General features: G+C 38.8%; 1 long non-coding RNA gene across 1 annotated transcript; it reads left to right on the top strand.

Moving 5' to 3' along the window:
* Positions 1-2,410: 2,410 nt before the first annotated feature.
* Positions 2,411-3,085, top strand: LOC104893631 (uncharacterized). The gene is made up of 3 exons (XR_790099.3): positions 2,411-2,498; positions 2,675-2,725; positions 2,824-3,085. It is a non-coding gene; the product is annotated as an uncharacterized LOC104893631 (long non-coding RNA).
* Positions 3,086-12,545: the final 9,460 nt, after the last annotated feature.

Raw genomic sequence — 12,545 nt, 5'->3', positions numbered from 1 at the left:
TAGCCCTCATTCTCTCTACTATATAGCTGGTATTTAATACTTTGCTACTCATTTCATGCTAGAGTTGGGTTTTCAGGTGTATGTTGTAGAATTGAAAGTTGTCATCTAATAGGAGCATAAGATGTTTTTTTTGTGAATCTATTTGAAATATCTCACTCTTTCCTTCAACCATATAGGAAGCATTATCTTGAAATTTCTGCTTAATATTCTTTTGATTGGAAGTTTTTATTATTATTGTATTGGAGTCTGATAGTGGTTGGTTGCATTTTATCATTGACGAGCTGTGCAATGAAGTTCAATTGCTGATAAATGCTCAAAATATGTCTTATAAGATGTCATGAAGTAGGTCTCTAAGGCTGAAAGTATGGAAGATTGTTGCAGTGTATTGCTGTCTGGTTATGCTTGCTTTCATTTCAGTAGTGGTGGCAGGGTTTTTGCTTTGTAAATTGGATGCTTGATTGTTGTTTTCCTGTTCTTGGACTTGTGTAGAACGAGATCTATATGGTTCTTGAGCATACTGTATGTTTCTTGTTTGATCAATATAAAACTTAGTGCTCCTCTTTTCTCCTTCTTGCTGTCAACTTTCTTAGGATTCTGCTCTTTTATGGGATTCATTGTAATCCTTTTCTCTTCTATAATTTGTAAGTTTAAGGTTTACGTTATACTATAGTATATGCTTTGGATGCTTTGGATGCTTTTAGGTTTAAATTGTTAGTGCTATATATTAAAATGTAAAATTATGAAGTCGGATAATTTTGTTATCAAATATTATGGACAAGATTACTTTAGAATATGAGGCACATTATATAGTTCTCGATTTGACGAACTCCAAACTTTTATATTATTACTACTGATTATATTTTTTTTGTCTTTTCTTTTTCTCCTTTTGAAGGTACTCGAAAATAATGAAGGTACAACAGATCAAGAACGCATGGCTTCAAAGTAGCTACCATCGTATCATCATCTATTTTGCTAGCGATCGTAAACATTAATAGAGTTGAAACTAAATCTTGAATCTTTTTTCCAATTTACGATTATTTATGGCTTTTTAATGTATCTATGGTGTTCTTTGCTTCTTTAACGACATTCTGTTGTTTCCTTGTGATATTCTTTATTTTATGTTGCCATTATAATTGATATGCGTTGCTGGAATTCTATTGTGATGCTGAATGTATGGTTATAGTAATCTATCATCGAAATGTATATGAAAAGAATGAAAATTGTTGGACCTCTTTGTGTGCTTTTAACTTGAAGTATTTTGGTTTTAGAAAGTGACTTCTTTTACAGTACTGACTATTGTGTTCTTGTCCAGATGGCTACTAAACCTCTTACAACCGAGGCTATAGCTCTCACGGAGAAAAAAATGGATATGAGTTTAGGTAACGTCTATGACTGGATTTATAAATTATGTAGGTTAGAGACAGTAATGGACCATTTGTTGGGATTTTTAATGTCTTTATTGTCTGTGTTGTGCAGATGATATTATTAAGATGTCAAGTAAAACAAATGTTGGCAAGCTGAAGAAGTTGAGGGCTTCGGTATGCTGAATGTATGGTGAAGAATCTTTTGCTGTCTGATTCTGTAATTCTGGGTTGTCAATCATTCTCATTTACATCACTGGTATCTCCAACATAGGTACACCCCTTTTCTCTCTCCACATTCTTAACTATAAATTTTAAAAAATAGAAACTAATTGTGTGAATTTTAGAAACTTATTCTTGCATGTTCCTGCAACTTTCTGTTGGATTCATTTTGCTTAATGTCCCTCAAAGAATACTCGGTATTTTTATGCTTTCAGATTGTTGGAACTATGTGCATCCTGTTTACTCTTTCGCCACAACTCGCACCAATATTGGGTTTGCTCATGCTTGTTGTCTCCATTTTAGTTAGTATAGACTGTTTACATCCTTCTTTTATTTGTATTATTCTGTTCGTCGTGTAACATATGGCAATTCCTTGCTTACAAGTGGAACAAAACATCAACATTGACCTTGCTATACCAATTTGAAAGATAAGGATTTGTCCGAAATTTCACAATTTCTCGATTTGATGTTAATTTCATGAACGTGTCGTTAATAAATTAGAGATTATTTGAATTCGGGTCTTCATGAATGAGAAAGGAAATTGTTCACCTCATTTCCCTTTATTGGTGTTTGGTTCATTTTCTTTTTTCTTTATGGATCCGTATCTTTATTTTTGATGAAGTAGTCTACCCTAATTGCATTCTTGATTCCCCCGTGATCCTTTAGGACTTTGATTTCCACTTACGTTTCACTCTAGCACGCACTACTTTCAAGTTTCTCCTACCAGGTAATCTAGGCTACCACCATCGTCTCAAGTTCAGCATTGCCACAGTCGTCATCGTCTCTAGCACGCACGCACTATTTTTTTGATTTATATCTATCCTCTTGTCAACTATGCCTATCTTTAAAGCTTATGGGTTGGCAAAGTCGTCAATGTCTGATTGTGTGTCAGAAATAATATCTGCTATTCGCACGGTGAGTTTCAGCAAGTTGTGCCAGTGCAATATGGCATTTTAGCATTCTTTGCTAGCATAAGCTCCTTTAAGGGTGAAATTCTTAGCCATAAGCTATAACTTTTGCTTCTGGGCTATGGGCTTCAAGGTCCGACCCAGATAGTTGCTGTACTGAACACTAAATACAATACCTCTCAGGTGAGGTCCTTTGGTGGGGAAAAGCGCCAAATGTCAGCATTCGGTAATCAGGTAATATATGTCATGCCCTTGAGTATGCATCATCTGATAAAGTGAATCAGATTATTTGCTTTTTGTTTTTTTGATATGTATGCTGTTTGATATGGCAGATTTTCGCATATAAGGCTAGCGGCATTCAACTGGGCACTTAAAAATCCATTAATGAATCAGTAACCCGAGTTGCAGTCTATGTATCTCTATTGGCCTTGTATTGTCTTGGAGGGAACACAGTTAAAGCGGTTAGTTGTGTTCATCAACAACCAGTGATTTTAGGATCTTTTTTAAGTATTATTTTCTTAATTTTCTGCTCACTCTCAGTTGCACTTTTGGGTGTTTGACTGATATGATTGGAGATATTAAATAATAGCTTTTAGTTACCTTGTTTCGAAGATGTAAAAATGATTTAGATGTTTCAGATCTCTCTTTGTGCTCTGTGGATGTTTCAGATATCTCTCTTTTTGTTGTGGATGTTTCAGATACTTGTCACTCTTTCTGAAAGATCTGATTGAGCCTTATGATCCTTCATTATTTGAATGTGTTTACATGCTTTTTCCAAACTTGAGCAGCTGACCCCTGAAAATCTTCCTCCCTCTTTTAAGAATATGTGAAAAAACATAGATCAGGAAGAGAATATATTAATGATGAAAAGTCTATTATTATTAAGTTATTTATATTATGAGGAAAAAAATTATTGTACTGGGAAAGGGTTGTTTATAACTCAATAGGTAATGGACAGTTTTTATTATCTGTGTTGTATTACTAAGAAAGGGAATAATTGCGGAAATATAATGCAAGTGTGAGAAGCTTCGTAAGGGCACATAAACAGTTGCTGTACCTTTTAGAATGAAATGACATTGTATTGTGGTCAAAAGAAGAGTCACTGTACATATCTAAGTTGTGGTCGACATGTTACATGTGAACCATAACATTCTAAGGATGGTTTAATTACAAAATTTTAGCCAAGTAAATTTCAGAAACGTGAGTTTGTGGGGGAATTTGGTGCGAGGACTAACACTCTGTTTTCTTAAGTTAACCAAATTTTAACTATCAGGTGTTTCTTTAATGTATTAGCGTAGGCAGTAAAGGCAATATTTAAAAGATAAGAAATTTCTCCCAGCTACTATGCCAAGTTCTTTCATTTGAAATTACTATAGAGTCGCTCTCCAAGCCTGTGTGAAGATTAGACTAATTCTGAAAGTTTTCATAAGATCTGGTTTTGAATAGTAGAAATTACTCGTTAGTTTCTTGGCTTGGAGACCTGTTACTCATGCTGCTGGCCAGCAGGGGTAGCAGGTCTGAATTTTTTTTTATAAGAAAAGCTCAAATGCTCCGGTTGTTAAGGAAAAACCGGAGCATTTGTTATAACAAATGCTCCGGTTTTTCCTTAAAAACCGAAGCATTTAAAACAAAATGCTCCGGTTGTAAAACAGAGCATTTGTAAAATGCTCAAATGCTCGTATGACGTCTGCTACGCGTTAAATACGGAGCATTTGGGGCCTAAACAACCGGAGCATTTGAGATTTTTTCTACTAGTATAAGAAATAGTTTGATATAAAAATAGTTTTTCATGGCATCATCTAATTATAGAAGTGCGGAAGCTATTTGAGTGCATTTAGGTCCAAATTTTAGCTAAGGAAATGGATGTGTCATTCACCCCATAATATTGTATTATGACTTAAATCATACAACTTTTGCACCTTGTTGTTCCGCTGCAACCACAATTCAAGTTACACCAAAAAATATCTTTAGATGCAACAATAATCTATGTGATGATGGAAAAAATGGCTATCAAGACAACTAAATTTATATGACGCTAGATACATGGCTTTAGAAACAACTAACTACATTTGATGCTAAAAAATGGCTTTAGAGACAACTAAATTAATGTGACGCTAAATACATGGCTTTAGAGAAAACTAACTACAGTTGATGCTGAAAAAAAAAGGCTTTAGAGATAATTTAAGTCATGTGACGCTAAATACATGGCTTTAGAGACAACTAACTATAGTTGATGCTAAAAAAATGGCTTTAGAGACAATTAAATTCATGTGATGCTAAAAATATGGATTTAGAGACAACCAATATTCATGTGATGCTAAAAACATGGTTTTAGAGGCAACCAACATTCATTTGATGGTGAAATGTATCTTTAGAGGCACCAGAATATAGTTGACGCTAAACACCATATAATTTAGGGGCAACCATGTTTATGCGATGCTAAAAAGGGCTTTTAGAGGCAACTCGGCCAAACAACGTGCCTCTATAACCAATTTTTTTTGTAGTGTCATTTCGTGGACTTTAATAGGTCCATCAATAAGTTCACATTCTGAACTTACGGAAAATGTGGTCAAACACTTAATTTAGATATGTTTTAGGCTAAATTCAAGTGTTGCATTACATGGGATGTTGATTAAAGGCCCAAGGAGTTGCTGCTTGAAGTTGAACATGTTGAGCTTTTTTTGTGGGTGTTTTTACTTGCTTAACTTGGATGGTGGATTGAAAGTGTCGTGCAACATTGAAGGGCCTGAGTTATGTCTGGGTTTTTAGTATGGTGGTAAAGGAAGCCCAAGTGATGTATAGGTTTCTATTTGCTTTTGTTTTTGGGTTATAATAAACCATGAGATTACTCATAAAGTAATCCATGATTAGACATGTGTGTTTACTACTGATTAGGCTTGTGTTAGGCATGTAATTAGGAGTTATTTAGGCTCCTTAGTTGCTGATTGTAACAACCCCTTAAATGAGCTTCTTAAGAGGCTTGAATCAAGGAGTTTTGTAACTCCTAAAACCTCTCTAAAGGTGGATGGTTTTCAAGGGTTTTTAGGCTTTATTTTTCTGCTCCTATATGTTATATAAGGAGTGCTTATGATAGGAGAAATTCAGATTTTGAGTGATATAAAAAAACCTTTGTGTTTATAGTTCTGTGCTTTGAGTTTGTCTCAAGTTTGAAACTAACCCTTATTATTTTGAGTGCGTCTTGAGTGATAAGATTAGGGGAGATTGAGTGAGTCTTGTCTCTAGCCTAAGATCCCAAATCATTGAGTTTGTCTTGTGATTTAGTCACTATCCTAAATTCGTGAGTTACAAAGTGTTATTGTGAGTGTCCTTGTTCTTGAGTTCAAAATCATCGTCCTCTTTGGAAGGTGTTTTTGATTCACATAAGTCACTCCCTGAATCAGCCGCTAATAGGCTTCGGGAGAAACTCGGTGCCTTGTCGGATCTATAAAGTTACCTACTCGAATTGGGGAGAAAGGTAAGTGAAGAAGCCTACTGATTGACTTCTTAGGGACAGGCATCTCTCTAACATAAAATGTTATAATGGGAAGGCCTACTCTAAAATAAGTCAAAGCTGCATTTTCGATCAACCAGCTCCTCATGCAATTTGAAACCGAAGAGGATAAGGTTGAAATGATTCAACGTGATCAGGAAATAGAAAGGAAATGTTATGTCAACATTCTAAAAAACAAAGTCGACGTCCAAAGGGACTCGAAAAAGAGAAAGCAAGAAGGGAATCAGCCGACAAGTGGCCTAAGGGTGTACATCATTGAAAATCATAAGCAGTAAGAGTGACCCCAACCAGCTGAAGACGATGAAGAGGCAGGCTTCATAAAAGAATGTTAGTATTCAGAGTAATTGGCCAATGTGGAACTGGTTATGTAGGCAAGCGGGGCATGGAGGATGTGTGTAGACTTCATAGATCTAAACATGGCCAGCCCAAAAGACAACCATCCCCTATCCAAAATCGACGGGTTGGTCGATTCAACTATCGGGTACACTCTTTAAGCTTCATCGATGCAAATTCCGGGTATCACAAATCCCGGTGGCTGAACACGACCGGTACATGACGACTTCGTCACAAATCAAGGCGTGCATTATTATAAAATAATGATGCCATTCGGACTTAAGAACGTAGGGGTTATGTACCAGCAAACAGTTAACAAAATATTCGACAATTAACTCGATCAGAATATTGAAGTGTATGTTTATGACATGATCGTCAAAAGCAAGACCCAAGGGGATTATCCCTCAAAATTAAAATAGACCCTCAAAACCTTGAGACAATACAACATGATGTCGAATCCAAAGAATGCATCTTTGGAGTAAAGGGAAGAAAGTGCCTCAGATTCCTGGTGGATGAAAAAGGAATCGAGGCCAACCTCGATAAGATCAAGGCGATAAGAGAAATGAAATCCCCTCTTAACGTAACAGAAGTGGAACACCTAACCGGTTCTCTGACAGCTCTCTGACGCTTCCTCTTCCGGTTGGTTGACAAAAAGCCTTTACTTCTCAAAGACTTTGAATGGAAAAGAGTTCACATAGGATGAAGAATCAAAACAAACCTTCACCTCCCTAAAAACACACCTATCAACTAAGTTGATCTCCCCCTAAGTTGATCTCCCCCTTGCCAGGGGAAACCTTGTTTACATATTTGGTCATATCAGAATACACGCTCAATGCCGTTTTGGTGGCTGAAAGGGAAGAAAAGCAACACCCGGTAAACTTCATAAGCCATGCCTTCCGAGGGGCAGAAGCTATGTACACTGAAGTAGAAAAGGTGGTCTTGGCTCTTGTAATGGCGAGTCGGAAGCTAAAACAATTCTTCAAATCCCACCAAATGAAAGTCCTCACCGGAGAACCGCTCAAGAATCACTCCACTCGTATAACCGATTAAGGAAATCAGCTAGCCGACTTCAAGATACAATACGAGCTCAATAGGGCCATCAAAGCACAAGCCTTACAAAATTTCATAATAGAATGCACCACCAAGCCCCCAGCCAGCGAGCAAGATGGGTCATCGACCAAGATGGGGTGCGGAGGGGGGCTAGTAATCAAACCTCCGGTCTGAGAAAAAATGGAGTCTACCATAAAGTTTGAATTTTTGGGATCAAACAACGAGGATAAGTATGAATCCCTTATACTCGATCTCCAACTCTGAATTATGGCTAGAGCCACATTCATCAAAGCCAAATCCAACTCATAACACATAGTGGGCAAGTGTCGGGTGAGTATGAGGCCAAGGAAGAATATATGACGATGTACTTTGCAAAGACCCAAGAGTTCATCAAGCAGCTGGCTCAATTCAGCATTACTCACATCCTCGGGTCAGAAAACCAACAAGCAGATGCACTAGCTCGGATGACGAGGTCAGCAGAAGGGTCCGCCCCTCGGAACATCATGTGGGAGGTATTGTGTCAGCCAAGCATCAACGCCAAAGAACAGTTAGCGTTGAACTGGTCATCCACATGGATAAGAAGTAGTGAAGCATATGAGGGACGGGAAATTACCCGAGGTTCAAAAGAAAGCCGAGCGGATTAGGTACAAGTCAGGATGATTTTTGTGGCATGAAGACCAGATCTACAAGAAGTCCTTTACTCACCCATTGCTCAAGAGCGTGTCTCTTGAAGAGGGAGATTACTTACTATGGGAAATCCATCAGTGAGCATGCGGGAGTCATCAAGGGAGATGAACCATAACGGGAAAGGCCCTTAGAGCCGGTTACTACTTGCTAACTCTGAAAGCGGATGCACACGAATTAGTGAAGAGGTGTCCCTCTTGTCAACTCCACTCGAATATTCCCAGAGCAGCAACTACCACTCTAACCACAATCCATGCCGTTTTGCCATTTGAAAAGTGTGGGATGGACCTCATCGTATCATTCCCCCCAGCCTCAGGACAACAGAAGTTCTTGATAGTTGCAATTGACTATTTTACTAAGTGGCCGGAGGCCGAGCCACTCTCCTCAATAACCGACAAACAAGTCCAAGAATTTATATGAAGTATCATCATCACTAGGTGGGTCAGTGGAACAGTGGGTACACAGAAGGATTCATCGGGGTCATAGTAGGTGGCTTTACGTCGGGAGACCTAATCAGCCGATCCCGCAAATCCCACCTATAAAGTCTCAAGAACTTGGTGTTTGACGTTCACTACCCTCGACCCAACTTCCCTATGATGACATTTGGATAATCCAGTCGGACACTCCACAAGCCGCATGATGATCCTTATAAACACATAATCGTGTCTTTCCATTTAAGGATCCTATGATGGAACATACCGTGGTTTTAATTAGCCCGACCCAAGCGTAGAGCAGCCTAAAGAACCATTGTAAAAATATTTCAAAAAGTGTTAAAGTCCATTCAAAGTCCAATTAATTATTCATGAGGATTAATTGTATCTTGACCCCAATCCTTTCAAAAGCCTAATTAATTGTTTAATAATAATTAACTGTTTCATTTAAATAAAATAAATATTTTTAAACATAATTTTATTATCGAATTTTATCCCGTATAATCAAACTTCCGGAGTTCAAATAAAAAGAAATCTTTAAAACGCGTTTTTATCAAAAACTGTCATAACATGTCAAAGACAAGGCGTTGCGCTGAGTGCACCTGCCTGCGCCGAGCGTGCATGTCCTGACACATATACTACCACGTATGTATGCGCATAGCTCAGAGCTTATGCCAAGCGCAAAAATGCCACATAAACTTGTGTGTCATGTAGAGTCCTGCGCCTAGTGCACTTCTCTGCGTGAGACGCGAGTTCTGTTTCTTATCTTTGTCAAAAATGCGTACCACGTGTGAGCTTTATACTAGGCATGTTGTATCATGCGCTTCACACGTCAGCTTGTGCCCGACGCAGCTGCCGTGTGAAGCTCAATGTCATTTTCCATATATATAGGCCTGATTTTCGTACAGATTAATATTAATATTAGAACAATTGTTGTGTGAAGCTCAATGTCGTTTTCCCTATAAATAGGCATATCGTGTGATGTTATTTTTGCTAATCAAGACCTAAAGAACTATTATAGTATTAATCAGATTAATTTAGACAACCTGCTAGGTTCCCTGTAATCTGATTACCAAATAACATATCGCTAAAAAATAGTCTTTTATGTGTTTCCAGAACCAACCTAGACTAATTATTTTATGGGTGCTTAAAACATTATTTGGTTAATCTATTGCATAAACATTGAGATGAATCGATATCTAATAGAGACCAGCAATGGAAAACATGGTTCTAGACTATGTTTGTACCCTCACCCCCAAACTCAATTTATGGTTGCTGACCATTAATGAAGTCTAGATAGGGAAATCTACATTGGATAACTCCCTAATTTTTTTCCTACGGTTTCCCAAAATCCAAATAGGTTTATGATTCTTCCTTTAATGAATTGTTGGCGACTTCAAAACATATTTTCAAATAAAACCTTTATAATGGGGTAGTCAAATACAAATACACGCTCATCCCGGTTGGGCGAAATAAAAACATGCCTACACTAGTCATCGAACTAAAGGTGTCTAACACAAGGGTCAAGAGAATGTTGGCAGATAGTGGGGCCGTTGGCCGAGATAATCACCTTCGAGTGCCTCAAGAAATTGAAGTGCAGGGAGAGGGATGTCACTCCCCTGAATCAGCCGCTAATAGGCTTCGGGGGAATCTCGGTGCCTAGTCCGATCTACAAAGTTACCCACTCAGATTGGGGAAAAAGGCAAGGGAAGAAGCCTACTGATCGACTTCTTAGTAATAGATATGTCTCTACCATAAAATATTGTAATGGGAAGGCCTACTCTCAACAAAGTCAAAGCTGCATGTTCGATCTACCAGCTCCTCATGCAATTCTAAACCGACGAGGGTAAGGTCGAAATGATTCAAGGGGATCAGGAAGTAGAAAGGGAATGTTATGTCAACAATCTAAAAAACAAAGTCGACGTCCAAGGGGACTCGAAAAAGAGAAAGCGAGAAGAGAACTAGCCGACAAGTGGTCTAAGGGTGTATATCATTGAAAATCATAAGCCATACGAGCGACCCCAACCAGCTGAAGACGATGAAGAGGTGGTCATAGACAAAGAACTCAGTCAGACCTTGAGGGTAGGCAAAAATATGGACCCTCAAATAATGAAAGAAATCATCCGAGTACTCACTAAATACAGAGACGTCTTCACCTATGAGGCCTCAGAAATGACCCGACCTAGACCCCAAAATCATGTGCCATGAACTCAACATCAAAGAGGGGTCCCGAGGAATCAAGCAATAATTGAGACACTAAGATCCCGAGCGAAACGCTTCTGTAGCAGCCGAGGTTAAGAAGTTGCTTGAGGCAGTCTTCATTAAAGAATGTTAGTATTCGGAGTAATTGGCCAATGTGGTACTGGTCAAGAAGTCAAGGGGGTCATGGAGGATGTGTGTAGACTTCATAGATCTAAATATGGCCTGCCCAAAAGACAACCATCCCCTACCCAAAATCGAGGGGTTGGTCAATTCAACTATCGGGTACGCTCTCTTAAGCTTCATCGATGCAAATTCCAAGTATCTCAAATCCCGGTGGCTGAACACGACCTGTACATGACGCCTTCATCACAAATCAAGGCGTGCATTGTTATGAAATGCATTCCATTCGGACTTAAGAACGTAGGGGTTATGAACCAGCAAACAGTTAACAAAATATTCGACGATCAACTCAGTCACAATATTGAAGTGTATGTTGATGACATGATCGTCAAAAGCGAAGCCCAAGGGGATTATCCCTCAAAATTAAAATAAACCCTCAGAACCTTGAGACAATACAACATGATGTCGAATCCAAAGAAGTGCATCTTCGGAGTAAAGGGAAGAAAGTGCCTCGGATTCCTGGTGGTTGAAAAAGGAATCGAGGCCAACCTCGATAAGATCAAGGCGATAAGAGAAGTGCAACGCCTAACCACTTCTCTGACAGCTCTCGGACGCTTCCTCTTGCAGTCGGCTGACAAAAACCTTTACTTCTTCAAGACTCTGAAAAGAAAAGAGTTCATGTGGGATGAAGAACAAACCTTCACCTCCCTCAAAACACACCTATCAACTCTCCCTAAGTTAATCTCTCCCTTGCCGAGGAAAACCTTGTTTAAATAATTGGTCATATTAGAATACACGCTCAACGCCGTTTTGGTGGCTGAAAGGGAAGAAAGGAGGTCAGCATGAGACATTCTCCCTTCAACCTAGTACACGGGAGTGAGGTCGTCATCCCGATGGAGGTAAGCATCCCTCACCTCGAATGACATTCTATGAGTTCAACCAGAATGAAGAGGAGAAACCTATTAACTTGGACCTGCTGCAGGGAATCAGGGGAACACGTTGCTAAGGTCCATATGGTACAAACAACAGATCACTCGGCTGTTCAACCGTCGAGTCAAAACCAAATCAATCCAGCTCGACAACTGGGTGGCTCAGGAAGTCAAGGCTACAAGACTTTAACATCTCAAGGGGAAGTTAATACCAAACTGGGATGGTCCTTAAAAAGTAAAAGAATAGTCAAACTCGACACATTCCGACTGGAATCCCCGGAAAGTGTACCCCTGGCCCGACCCTTGAATGCATACAACCTAAAAAGATTATATATGTAGTGATCGTTACTTGCTATAGAGGCATATATGTAATAGCTGAAAAGTGATTTATAGCTAACTCGACACCTTTAGTAACTAGCCAGGCCGCGAGACTTAACTGTCGTTAGTGTAGTTTGGCACATTTTGTAATTGATCAAATTTGAAGACTTAACTAGTCGCAAAGACTTAACGAGTCATAAAAAGTTCTTCCTAATCACTATATAAAAAGCCCATCGGATCCGGTCAAAATCGGGCTTACTAATCTGATTTTGGTCCGGATCGGGCGTGCTCACAGCAGTCTACCATAATTAACTAATTCGGTCCTAAACCGGATTAATTAATCAATTACTGATCCGATTTTGAAGGAAAATCGGATCTAGTAATCATATCAACTGATCCAGTTTCCCTTCAACATCGAATCAGTTGAAGTGCAAATCTTAAAATGGCTAGCAAACAGATCTGGTTTCTAGATGAAC

The sequence above is a fragment of the Beta vulgaris genome, chromosome 5 (assembly GCF_026745355.1).
Source record: "Beta vulgaris subsp. vulgaris cultivar EL10 chromosome 5, EL10.2, whole genome shotgun sequence".
NCBI classification, from domain to species: domain Eukaryota; kingdom Viridiplantae; phylum Streptophyta; class Magnoliopsida; order Caryophyllales; family Amaranthaceae; genus Beta; species Beta vulgaris.
This window is presented reverse-complemented; position numbering and strand designations above follow the sequence as displayed.